The following is an 11,928-nucleotide window of genomic DNA, read 5'->3' on the forward strand; positions in this document are numbered from 1 at the left end:
TGAAACTTAACAATGTGTATTACTTCAGTTGTTTTGTCAGCACTAATTTCACACTGGAGAGTATTAAGAGAACATTTTTTCAACATCAATACGCCTCCAAACTCCAAACAAAAGATGAATGAAACTGCCTGAAAAACATTTTATTGTATTTCATAGCAACCTACAATACATTCAAGTTGTCCTGGCCTTGAAAACACACACAGTAGCACATTTTGAATCACTGCCATCACATTTGTTGCTGTCAGCTGCGCAATCACCCCGTTCAAGTGTCATTATCCTCTGAGGAGTCCTGCGGGCATATTTGTGGCCGCGGTTTCCAGACATCGTAAAGCCAAGTGAAGACCTCCCTAAAAGCTTTCTCCCCAGTAGAGCCAGTACGGTTTCTCTTGGGAATTAAATTATAGGTAGGAGCACACACTAGGCAAGAGAGGTTACCAAACATGCCAAGCATTACCCATTTAAATGCCAGTGGCTTATTGCTAAATTACATAAGAATTTGATTAATGGCAACAGTTTTTTCTGCCACATACATTCCTGGTTACTTTTTGTTAACCATTTATTCAGAGAGAGGATTCACAAACAACTGTGTACATTGCAGTGTGAGGGCTGGTCCTCTTGTTGTTACCTACAGTGGAGAGGCAGCATTGGAGCATAAAATCATGTCACGCCCAAAACAAAAATACATAGTTTTCTCTGTTCTCTGTCTCTGTCATTAATTCATTAATTGTTTTGGTGATGGGGAAACTCTTTAAAGCGAATGCGAAAAAACACCTATTTCTGTTGAGTTTTTTTTGTTTGTGCTTTGAGCATCAAAAGTGAAGTGACATTTATATTGTAAAGAAGGCAGACATCTCCATGGCTAATATCTCCACACCAAAACAATCTCGATGGATGAATTGCACTACAAGTAAGAGGAAAAATATGGATTTTTAAATTTGGGGTGGTCTGTCCCTTTCAGAGAATGCTCCCACTATGGAGTATATAGCGCTTTTATCCAAAGCGCTCACACTATACACTACGCCATTCACACACACATTCATACTGCTGGCCAAGGCAACCAGGGCACACTGGGTACCACCATTGAGAATTCATTCACACACCGATGAATGCAGCATCGGGAGCAAGTATTCAGTATCTTGCTCAAGGATACTTCGCATGTAGCTGCCATGGTCGGGAACCATCAACCTTCCGGTTAATGGACGAACGCTCTACCAACTGAGCCACAGCCACCAAAATCAGTTGTCACAACTTCTCTGACTGGAAGAGCCACTATATCCAAGGCATGGATGGGGGTCGAACCCATGATCTTTGGTTTACGAGACCAACGCCTTACCACTTGGCCACCACGCCTTGTAAGCAAGGAGAAATGTATGTTTTTTTAAATGAAAGCAAGTCAACATTCATGCCTCTTTACTAGTCAAATAAACGGCTTAATAAATTTGATTAAATATCCTTTATCTTTAAATTGTGCTCATTTCCTCAAGCTGCAATTAGCATGAACATGTCTGTCCTCAAACATGTTACTTTGATGGACACATTTACACTCTCTCAGCGTGAACTACTTTTAAATGAATCTGCACAATAAAGGTCATGGTTAAACCTGAACAATTAGCAGCTCGTAAGCAGCTACACACTTCACCGCAGGCGGCCATGTTTTTCTCACCCTCGGAGCTTAAATGCACGTAGATGAGTAATTAAGTTTTTCCTGCTACCAGCTTCTCACATCCATGAATGAACACAGCAGTAGTGCAGGATGGTACAGCGGACAGAGAACCATTCAGATGAGTAACACATTCATCCTGACTGTTGAATGAAACTATTTGATCAGTAATATCTCCCGGAGATCTGATCACACACACACACACACACACACACACACACACACACACACACACACACACACACACACACACACACACACACACACACACACACACGCCACATGAGTGTGCTCTGAATTTGATGAAGCAGGATAATTCTCTCAACTGATCATATCAGTAAAGGAGGAATCCCGAGATCAACACCAGATTCTGGAGGTAGTCACATATGGGAAACATTTTTCCAGATCCTAATAAACTTTCATGTGTGGATTGTGTGTATGTAGAGGGTCTGTATGGGGCTGGGCACCGTCTCCAGGCCTCCTGCAAGCTCTGCACAGCCTGAAGGTCAAAATGCTTTAAAGGAGGCAGATGGAAAATAATAACCCTGAACTGAATCCACACTGTACTGCACATACATAGTCCTATAGATACAGGAAATCCAGTTCTGTGCACTCAAATGCATGAGACTGCATGAAAAGTACAACTAAAATTATGATTTTTAAAAGTGGTTTACTTGGGCCTAAACTTTTCTGTTTTTCATTGCTTTTCCTGAGGTCATTAAAAGATGTTGCATTATTTTACTTATATGCATTCTAAACCTTTTAGATCTATTATTTTTCTTCTTTTTGTTTAATTAATTGTTTCATGTTGTTTGTGCTCATGTAAAGCACTTTGAATTGCCTTTGTGTCTAAAACTTGAATTACCTTGACATAAAAATAGCAACTTTGCTTTTGTTTTTGTATCACATGTACTGAACCATGAAAGTGCATTTTGAAACCAATTTCTGTGCATTTGAACCAGAAACACTGCGGTTCACTGGGAGTTTACCTGTTCTATCTTTGAACCTGCCAGACATGAGGTGCCAGATGTTTAAAGCTCCTCCACAGGAAGTCAAGCAGATGTTCCACTGGCACTGTGTGAAGTGGAGGTGCAGACTGACTCTGACTGTGTACACCAGGATTACACACCAACTCAAACTCCAAGTGAGACTGAAGAAAGCGAGAACAGATGATTTTTTTCCTATATTTACCTCCTTGGGCCTTCTTTTATTAAATTCAAGATAAGTGCAGCCACTGGGTCCTTTTACTTTCCCCCCCGTTCTTCATTTAATTTGATCAGAAAATCTGCTGACGCAGTTTGGTCCCACGCTCATGTGAAACCAATTTCAGCAGCACATAAAAGTCTGCTCTCTCTGCAGCGCTTCAAACGAAGCAGAGGCTCATCTCGTCCTCGCACAGAAGAGCTGAAGACCGTAGACCTGCAGGTGTGTTCACTGCAGGTACAAAGGGAGGGAGGAGAAGCCGTTTCACACGTTAGCCGACTCAGCAGAAGGCTGAACTTGTCACACAAACTGTACAAAGCAGCAGTGAAGTCAGTGTGTTTTGTGTCATGTAGGCAGGACCACAGAAAGATGATACAGTGGCAAAAAGAAAAAAAATCTCTGTACCACCATGAGGGGAGACAAACCAGACCACCAACCAGATATACACACACATGCTGCACCCCCCACCAAACACACACGTGCCAGCATCGGTTTACCACACTGCACTATGGATCTCAAAATTAAAAAATGGTTAAGACCAACTTACTGTTACTTATGGAGTCCAATTGAAAAGATAGCTCACACGTTTGAAGACACGACGATTCGTCTTTAATCCTTTATCACAACCAGAGAACTCTCATTTCTTTACTCTCCTTTTCATTTTCTTCACTGTAGACTGCTTTTTTCTTCTTCTTTTGAGACTGCCTATAGTTATTGTTGATGTTTTATTTTTTAAATGTATTATTACTATGTTTCTTTTTTTGTGTGTGTTGTTGTTGTTTTGTTTGTTTGTTCATTGTTGTCTCATTGTGACCATCAGGCAAATGCTACAGAGCAATAAAAAACAAGGACAAACAGATTAAAAAACAGTTTTTATCCAACTGCAGTCACCATACTCAATACTCAAAAAATCATTTAATGTGCAATAAAGGACCAGTGCAATGAAATGTACAGTTGTGTGTGCATGAGTGATGGGTATCTGTTTTTGTTTTTTTAGCAGCTTTTATTTATACGTTTTATTGATTGATTTTATATGTTGCACAGATGAGATGACACTTTTAAATCTCGTTGTACTTGTTACAATAACATTAAAGATATTCTATTCTATTCTTTAACAGCAGTTTATTAATGATAAAAATGTGTGGAGAGAACACGCTAAGAAGGTGACTGAAGATGTCAAACTTTTCTGTGTGTATGCAGGTATTTGAATGTTTTATTTTACACGTTTATTGCTTTATTTGATGATTTGGATCATTTCAACCACCAAATAATCAAACTGTGGCTTTTGCATATACACAAGCTAAAAAAATCATTCTAAAAGCCACTGAATATTTATAAAAATAATATAAAGTCTAAGGTCTCTTCTCTTTTACATTGTCTTGGATTATTTTTATGTTTGACCATGAATCATACAGATAAAAATCACATTCATCACATCTGTGTATCTTGGTGTGAATCAGACAGCATTTAATATGATCTATTGTTTTCTGATGTGAGAATCACAGAGCAGCATCTGTGTGGAATTTTATTTTACTCATTTATCAATACCCAGTGTGTTATCACTGTCCGTTGTGCCAAAATCCACAGCGAGCGCTCACACAGAAGCTCAGTTCAGAGTTAAACTGAATGATTTTACATCACCATGCAAATATCAGGACTATCACAGAACTCTATGTGCCAATAAAACTTTAGTTTCCGTAAGTAAAGTGTAACTTGGCTGTCACTTGTGTGTCACAACAACATATGAAAGTATGTGTAAAAGTATAAAATTCATAAAATTTTGAAAGTGAATATAAGGTGTTAGCTGTGCCTGTTTGAGGATAATATTTCTGGTAAACATTTTAAGCTGATTCAAGTTAAACATGTCAAGTCATTTACATGTTTTAACATGTTTAACTGCTGTATTCATAATGTGAGTTAACTGAATTAAACCTGAATAATTGGTCGGACTTCGGCTCATGAGTTACAGCTTTCTTAAGTCTCTGAACTTTAGAAATCAGCTTCAGTAAATCTTGTGACATTGACACATTACAGAATATTAGTTTTGCTTTCCAAATGTATTGTGAGAGTTTCAAAGAATCTGTTCTTCAGATCGCTGCAGATGCTTTACAGCTGTGGCTGCTCCTATTGAAGCCTCTTTTGTAACAGAGTTTTCTGGAAATGTGTCCATTTTACAGTGTTTTGAGGTGGGAAGTTACCTTCATCACTATCAACATTGTTTTCATTATTATCAGAGGAGACAACCATGACTTCACTTAACATGTATTACACAGGAAATGTACTTGTTTGATTTTTTTAAACAATAGAAAGGGAGCGTATGCCACAAGATGTGGGACCTTTGTTAAAAGACATTACACTGTCAATTTTCCAATAAAGGTGAAAATGCCAAAAGATAAGTAGCAGCATGCACAGCTCCAAATCTTCGAGGGTGTATCAGGGTGCATGGTTTGAAGGAACAATTCTCAGGTGCTCAGAAAAAAATGGCCTTAATTTTGTATTTTGGCCTATTGTTTTACCATCATCAGTGGTACTAATGACACGAGCAACACAGAAAGTTGTTTGTTATCTGTAGGTATGCTCCTTTAAAACTATTTCATGACCCTTCTTTTTATTTTTTTATTCGGTGCCAATCCATCAAGTACATTTTAAAGGTATTTAACTGTATCAGTGAAACTTTTTTTTTTTTTTTTTGGAGCATTTTTAATGATTAAACCTACTGCATGCTGGGGAATCTGTTAATAAACTTTCTCTAGAAAATTTACCTTGATGAATGAAGTGAAACCCAGCACTCTAGGACTTCCTGTCAGATGCTTTCATTTGCTCTGAAAGTTGAATCCTTTAAGGTTGACTTGAAATGAATTAAACTTCTGATTTTACATTAAATTAAAATATAACTTCATTCCACTAAAATCCTCCATGATAATTACAGCTAAGGAGACTTTAGCTGTTCTAAAATCTCGTGGATTATTGCCTCATAACTCCATTTGCATTTCATACACAAAAACATTGACAAAAAATGTATGAAATGACCACAATAAGCATTGTGAATGTTTACCTTTGTTCAAATTGACCACAGGAGGAAGTCCAGGAAGCATATTGAGGTTTTTGTTTTGTTTGTGTGTCATTAAATGTGAGATTCAGAGGTCTTCAGTCATAATCCCACAATCAGTGGCCCCGGCTCAAATGACTCCTTCAGAACTTCGGCCTCTAACTCAGCGATCTTCACGTTTAGCTTCCATTAAGTAAAGTTATTTAGCAAAATCTGGACACACCAGGCTCAAGTATAGTAAGACATAAAAGTTGGAAGTCTCAGGATATAAAAAACGATATTAAATACTAAGATTGTAACAAAAAACAAGTGTAAATCTGCCTGTTAATTTGCCCAATAATCACTTGATTCACTGTCAAATAAAAAACAAGCTAAGAAGGTGACTGAAATGTGTAACTTTTATGTGTGCATGCAGTTATCTGACAACAAAAATGACTTAACTTAACATGTATTACAAAGCAAATTTACAACATTTCTTTAAACAATAGAAAGGGAGCGTATGCCACAAAATGTGAGACCTTTGTTAAAAGACATAACACTGTCAATCTTTACAATAAAGGTGATAAAGTAGACACTTTTATGTGTGCATGCAATTATTTAAAAGTTTTATTTTACAAGTTTGTAGATGATCACACTGGAAATCATTTTCCAGTGAATCAAAATCATTTAAAAAGCCACTGAATATATAAGAAAATAATTGATTTAAGTAAAGTTCATTCTATTTTAATGTATCTTATCTTATTGTATTTTACTGTTCTATTGTTTACTTCATCTGTTTGTATTGTGCTATCTATTTATTGTTGTGCAGCACTTTGGAAACCTTGTGTTTGCTAAAAATTGTGCTATATAAATAAAGTGGATTGGATTGGATTGGATTTAACAAAATCTGGACACATCAGGCTCAAGTATGGTAAGATATGAAAGTTGAAAGTCTCAGTATATAAAAAGATAATATTAAACACTCAGATTGTAACAAAAAAAGTGTAAATCATCCTGTTAATTTGCTCAATAATCACTTGATTCACTGCAACAAAAAACCCTGTAAAAAACCGTATATTCCCATCACCACCGTTAAAAATAGATGAAGTGGGCTGAGTAAAGGAGTCATCAAAGAGCCCAGAACACCACTGGTGCGGTGCTGTTGTTCCACACTGAACACAGTGTAATAGGATCTGACAGGAGGGTAATCTTTGATTCACTCAGATACACTGCAGATATTTGCATGTCACGAAGATGAAACACTTGAGCAGAGCTTAGCTCATTCTTTACACTGTAAAAGAGAGAGAATGTGGTGAGGACTAATAGCAGATGTTGTGCCTGTGGGCAGGGCCGCCCGTCATTATGCCAGGTAGTGGCTCAAAACATCTCTCAGTGCCACTGAAACGTTATCCCAATCATGTGTTTTTTAAAAGTCTGCTGCCACATGTCATGTGTTCGAAATGGCCCAGACTCAACTGTTTGGGTTTCAGAAATATTCAACAAACCTCTGCTGTACACACACACACACACACACACACACACACACACACACACAAACACGCATCGTATGTTGAGAAAGTCTGGGGTTTTCGTACACTGAGATGCCCAAACAGGCTCTGTTAAGATGGAATGTCTCTTTTATGTGAAATTAAATAAGATCAGCTTGTGGGCCTCGCTCCTTCCTGTTCCGCTTTCCGTTTTATGTTCATTTCCATTCCCGAACAAAGCCGTCTCTCCACGGTGTATTAATGCCCATCAAAGGCCTCAATCAAGTCCCCTCGCCACAGGCTAGAGCCAAACTGGAGAGGCTAAAGTTTAATGTTGTCAGTTGCAGCGAGGATGTGGGCTCATGTCTCTTCCGCGTCCTTGTGTTTTCTTTTAAACCCCACATTCGCAAATATCTCGCAAGTCCGGTTAGTGGGACGCGGCATCTGAAAACAGCACACACTGAAGGGGCCATTTTAAGGTCACTGCCTGTGACAACAGTCTTACTCATTGTGCCGCCAGAACAATGTCTTTATGTATTTCACTGAGAGGGGAACATTTAGAAAATAAAACATAATTATACAGGGCTTCCTAAAATTTTAAATTAGTCACGGCTGTGTGTCAATAGACTCTTAGTTTAGAAGTATCCGGCAATGAAAATATTTAAGAAGAAGCTTACGACTGTCTGCTGACATTTTCTCTGCCTGAGTCAAATATTGTGCTTTGTATCGGCCCCTTAAACGTATTAATCCTTTCTATTGTGTACAATAGAGAGTGAATGTAATTAACAACAGGGGGGATTTTTCACTAAAAGATTCCCATTTTATTTCCTCTTACCACTTAATAAACAAATTATAAGTCATAAATGCAAAAACACTATAAATAATAAGCAGATAATAAGTGAGCCTTCATCCCAAGCAGTTTGTCTTCCTGCTGCCAATTATTATATTTCTCTCTATAATAAAATGCTCTAAGATAGGCTCTGTAATAGATTTCATGTGAGCATTATAAACTCGCCAATTCAGACCAGTTGTCTCTCCACAGGAGGACACAAATCTAATCAAATGTAGGTCATTGGTCAGTGAACTCTGTCATTAATATTAGCTTCTTTTGAAAAGGAACTGTGCTGAATATTTTACTTTATGAAGACAAAACTTTTTTCTTGAATTAAAGTCTGATGTTGGTGCTTTTTTCTCTCTCCGTGCTCCCTTATTCACTGCAGGTGGGCCTACTGTTAAGGGGAAGCTTTCACTCACTGGGCCAGAAAAGTGACACGTAAATAATCGTTTTAATACTGATGCACACAGTCCCTCACACCATCCCGAGATGTAGAAACTGGCTCTTGTAACGAAGTAATTAAAGATAGTAAAACTTGGGACTAGAAGAGATCAGATCATGCTTGTGGCCAAAGCATGAACCACACTCTAAACATGCCAATGGAAATATAAAACACATTATATTCCATCTTTATTGACGGCAGTTGCAGACTTCCTGGAACTGAAGTGATAAAAAAGACAACATTCAGGCATGTGAGTCCTGCTGTGCATCCTGTTGAACACAACTTTTTATCTATAAAATGATAAATTAATGTGCTAATGGTTAGCAGAAAGTCCTTAAATGCGTCAAACCACATCTGAAAAATGCTGCAAACACGAAGCAGCATATTGTGGAAATCACAGGTAAAGCTGCAACATTATCTCATTACAAAATCATTATCTAACATCAGCTCTCTGCTAAGAATAGCACAGACAGAAGTGTAGTGTTTCAGCAGGTTGAATGTTGGGCTAAGGAATCATTAAGTCTGGTTCACTGCCATAAATCAGGCTGCTGACATATGCAGAGAGACGTCAGTGTAATTAGATATTTGTTTGACTGTATTAGATGAAACATAAACGGTTGTAAAGTCATTCTATCTTCCCCCCTGAGACAGAGAGTTTACAGCTGAGTGTGAGCCAGCGTACGGACACCTTTCAGCCTGACGGAGTTCATCTGACATCCAATCATACAACCGGAGCAGATTTCTGCTCCTCTTTCTCTCAGTTGCTTTCTTTATTTCCCCTCACACATGTGCCTGTATGTGTGCATGTGTCCACCATGTGTGCTGTTTGACCGTCAATGTGTGTTTGTTGCAGAATGAGCACACTATATGAAGCTTCAAAAAGAGAGATGTTTTACACAAATGTACTGTGATATTTTACAGGTTTTTTTTGTGCAAATGCCATATTACAAATATTAACCATAAAGTAAAAGTTGAAATCTGTACATTTAGATGAAGGACATTATAGATTTTCTTTAACAGGATTATTCAATTGCTGAATGGTCTTGAATGTTAAATTACAGTGAATTCTATGTAAACACACACACACACACACACACACATACACACACACACACACACACATATATATTTAAATACAGATATTTAATGTATATATTCTGTATTTTTAAAGAAATGGTGTGTAAAATCACTTGTTGTTTGCTGTTATTTAATGGTAAGTGTTTGCTGACAGACTTTTTTATTATTATTATTGTTATTATTACAGTGTAGCTGATGATCATTAACTGACCTACACTCCTGCAGAAGAGGGTGGATCAAACTCTGTGCTGTTTATCTCTTATTTGAGGTAAATCCAATTTCCTTTAAAGTTCTGGAAAATTTCCAACACGCTTCTGAAACAGATTCAAGTTAACAAGTAAACAGACAATTATAAATATTGGCAGCCAGTAATAAATTATTAAGTATTTATTAGAAAAGGAAGTGTTTTGATCCCACAATTTCCGCTTGTACATGAGTGTAAATTCTACATCTCACAGGTAACAAGAACCCTAACAGTCAAATGTTCTGGTGAACACAAGCATATCTAAAATAAATATATATTTAAAAAAAATAAAAAAATTTAGGGGAAGTGCAATATCGGGAAATAATTAACTTGAAACTGAAACGGCCTACATGGACTAATAAACAAAATGAACCAGGATTGTGCTTTATTGTAATCATTAATAAAAGGCTGAATGTCTTTTTTACTAACATGGCAGGAAACAAATCAAAACAGGTAAATATTGAAATTAATTGTTCTGTATAAAAAAAATAAAGTATTGGGTTGTCAAGATATATGACGGTTTTCACAATAATTGAGCTATATGAAAATGAAATATGGTGGCAATAAGTCAGTGCCTATTAAATAATGTGTATGATTACAGACCCTCTCCATTGTTAAATGTTGTTCATTAGCCAAAAAGAAACAAAACGCACAATAAACAAAATGATTATTATTATTACTTTTGACTGACCACAATTTTTCCATATTATCAGATATTATGATTACCGTAAAAAATCTTTTGGTCAGGATGATTTTCATGAAATCTTTCCAACCCATTCTTAAGGTTTCATTAGTGACTCATAAAGGGAATAAATGCGAATAATAAACTGCTGATGATTAGTTATAGGATGTTCTTACAGTGGAAAATGTGTGTAATGCTTACAGGTGGAATTGAGAAATATTTTAACACAAAAATGGGATTTACTTGCATGTTGTAATTATAAAAAAACGAAAAAAGCACGCAGCAAATACCATGACGGCAAACTCCGAGTAATTACAGCGATCCAATACACACAAAATAAGTTCCATTGTTATTATGGAGCTTTTTGTTTGTTTGTCTTACCGCGCACTGACCTGTGAGATTGTCCACAAAGGGATTACGTTGATTTTTCGCTACAGTCTGCACAGATCAGGTGTTTTTCTTCAATTTCTGCTGATAAGAAACAGGATTTACAAACAACTCGTTAAACACAACAGACGGAAGTCAAATAATATCAATCCAGTATGCACAATTTGAAATATTTCAGACAGTGCAAGTTTTTATCAAACTAAAATAAAGAAAATAAGAATAAAAATGTAATAATCGTAGGCTGAAATGTTTTTTAAATTGGTTAATCTGTGGAATATAATAGCTTGGACGCCAGTAAACACAATCTCGTGATAAAAATATTACTTAATATACATTCTGAGTCCACTTTTATTAAGGTTTATAATACCGAATAATATTTCAAAGCCAGTGGTTCTTGAAGAATATTTTTAAACCAGCATAAATAATTGAAATAAATAATAAGGAAGTGTAGAATTCGTTCCAAGTGATAAATACGACATTAAAAAGCCTTTTCTAAACTAAATCCCAGTTTATTCAGAAGCCACAGAGCTGGCTGGATGATTTGCCCTTGATGAACCATCGCGAATGAAGCGTAAAATCGTGCCCTCTCCGCCCCAGTGCCATCACTCATAGCCTATATTCATATCCAAATTACATCATGTCATGTGTTAAGCCCCCCGCCCCTATTTTGCAACATTTTTTTTCCAGCTAATAAGCGACCTAACTCGTTCATGTCATCAGCATAATCACTTGGGAGAGGTCTCGAGGCCAGGAGATCTGTGACCCATCCTCCGAGGAAAGACTCTGCAGCTCAAACCTGAGGGGGAGTGTGGAGTGTTTGGTCAACGACAGTGGTTCCTGGAAAAGATCTGAATCGTTTTATAACCAAACCCAGCTGCGGTCT

General features: G+C 37.1%; 1 non-coding gene across 1 annotated transcript; it reads right to left on the minus strand.

Moving 5' to 3' along the window:
• Positions 1–1,278: 1,278 nt before the first annotated feature.
• trnat-cgu (transfer RNA threonine (anticodon CGU)) lies at positions 1,279–1,350 on the minus strand. The gene has a single exon. It is a non-coding gene; the product is annotated as a tRNA-Thr (tRNA).
• Positions 1,351–11,928: the final 10,578 nt, after the last annotated feature.

The sequence above is a fragment of the Centropristis striata genome, chromosome 2 (genome assembly GCF_030273125.1).
Source record: "Centropristis striata isolate RG_2023a ecotype Rhode Island chromosome 2, C.striata_1.0, whole genome shotgun sequence".
Classification (NCBI taxonomy): Eukaryota; Metazoa; Chordata; class Actinopteri; order Perciformes; family Serranidae; genus Centropristis; species Centropristis striata.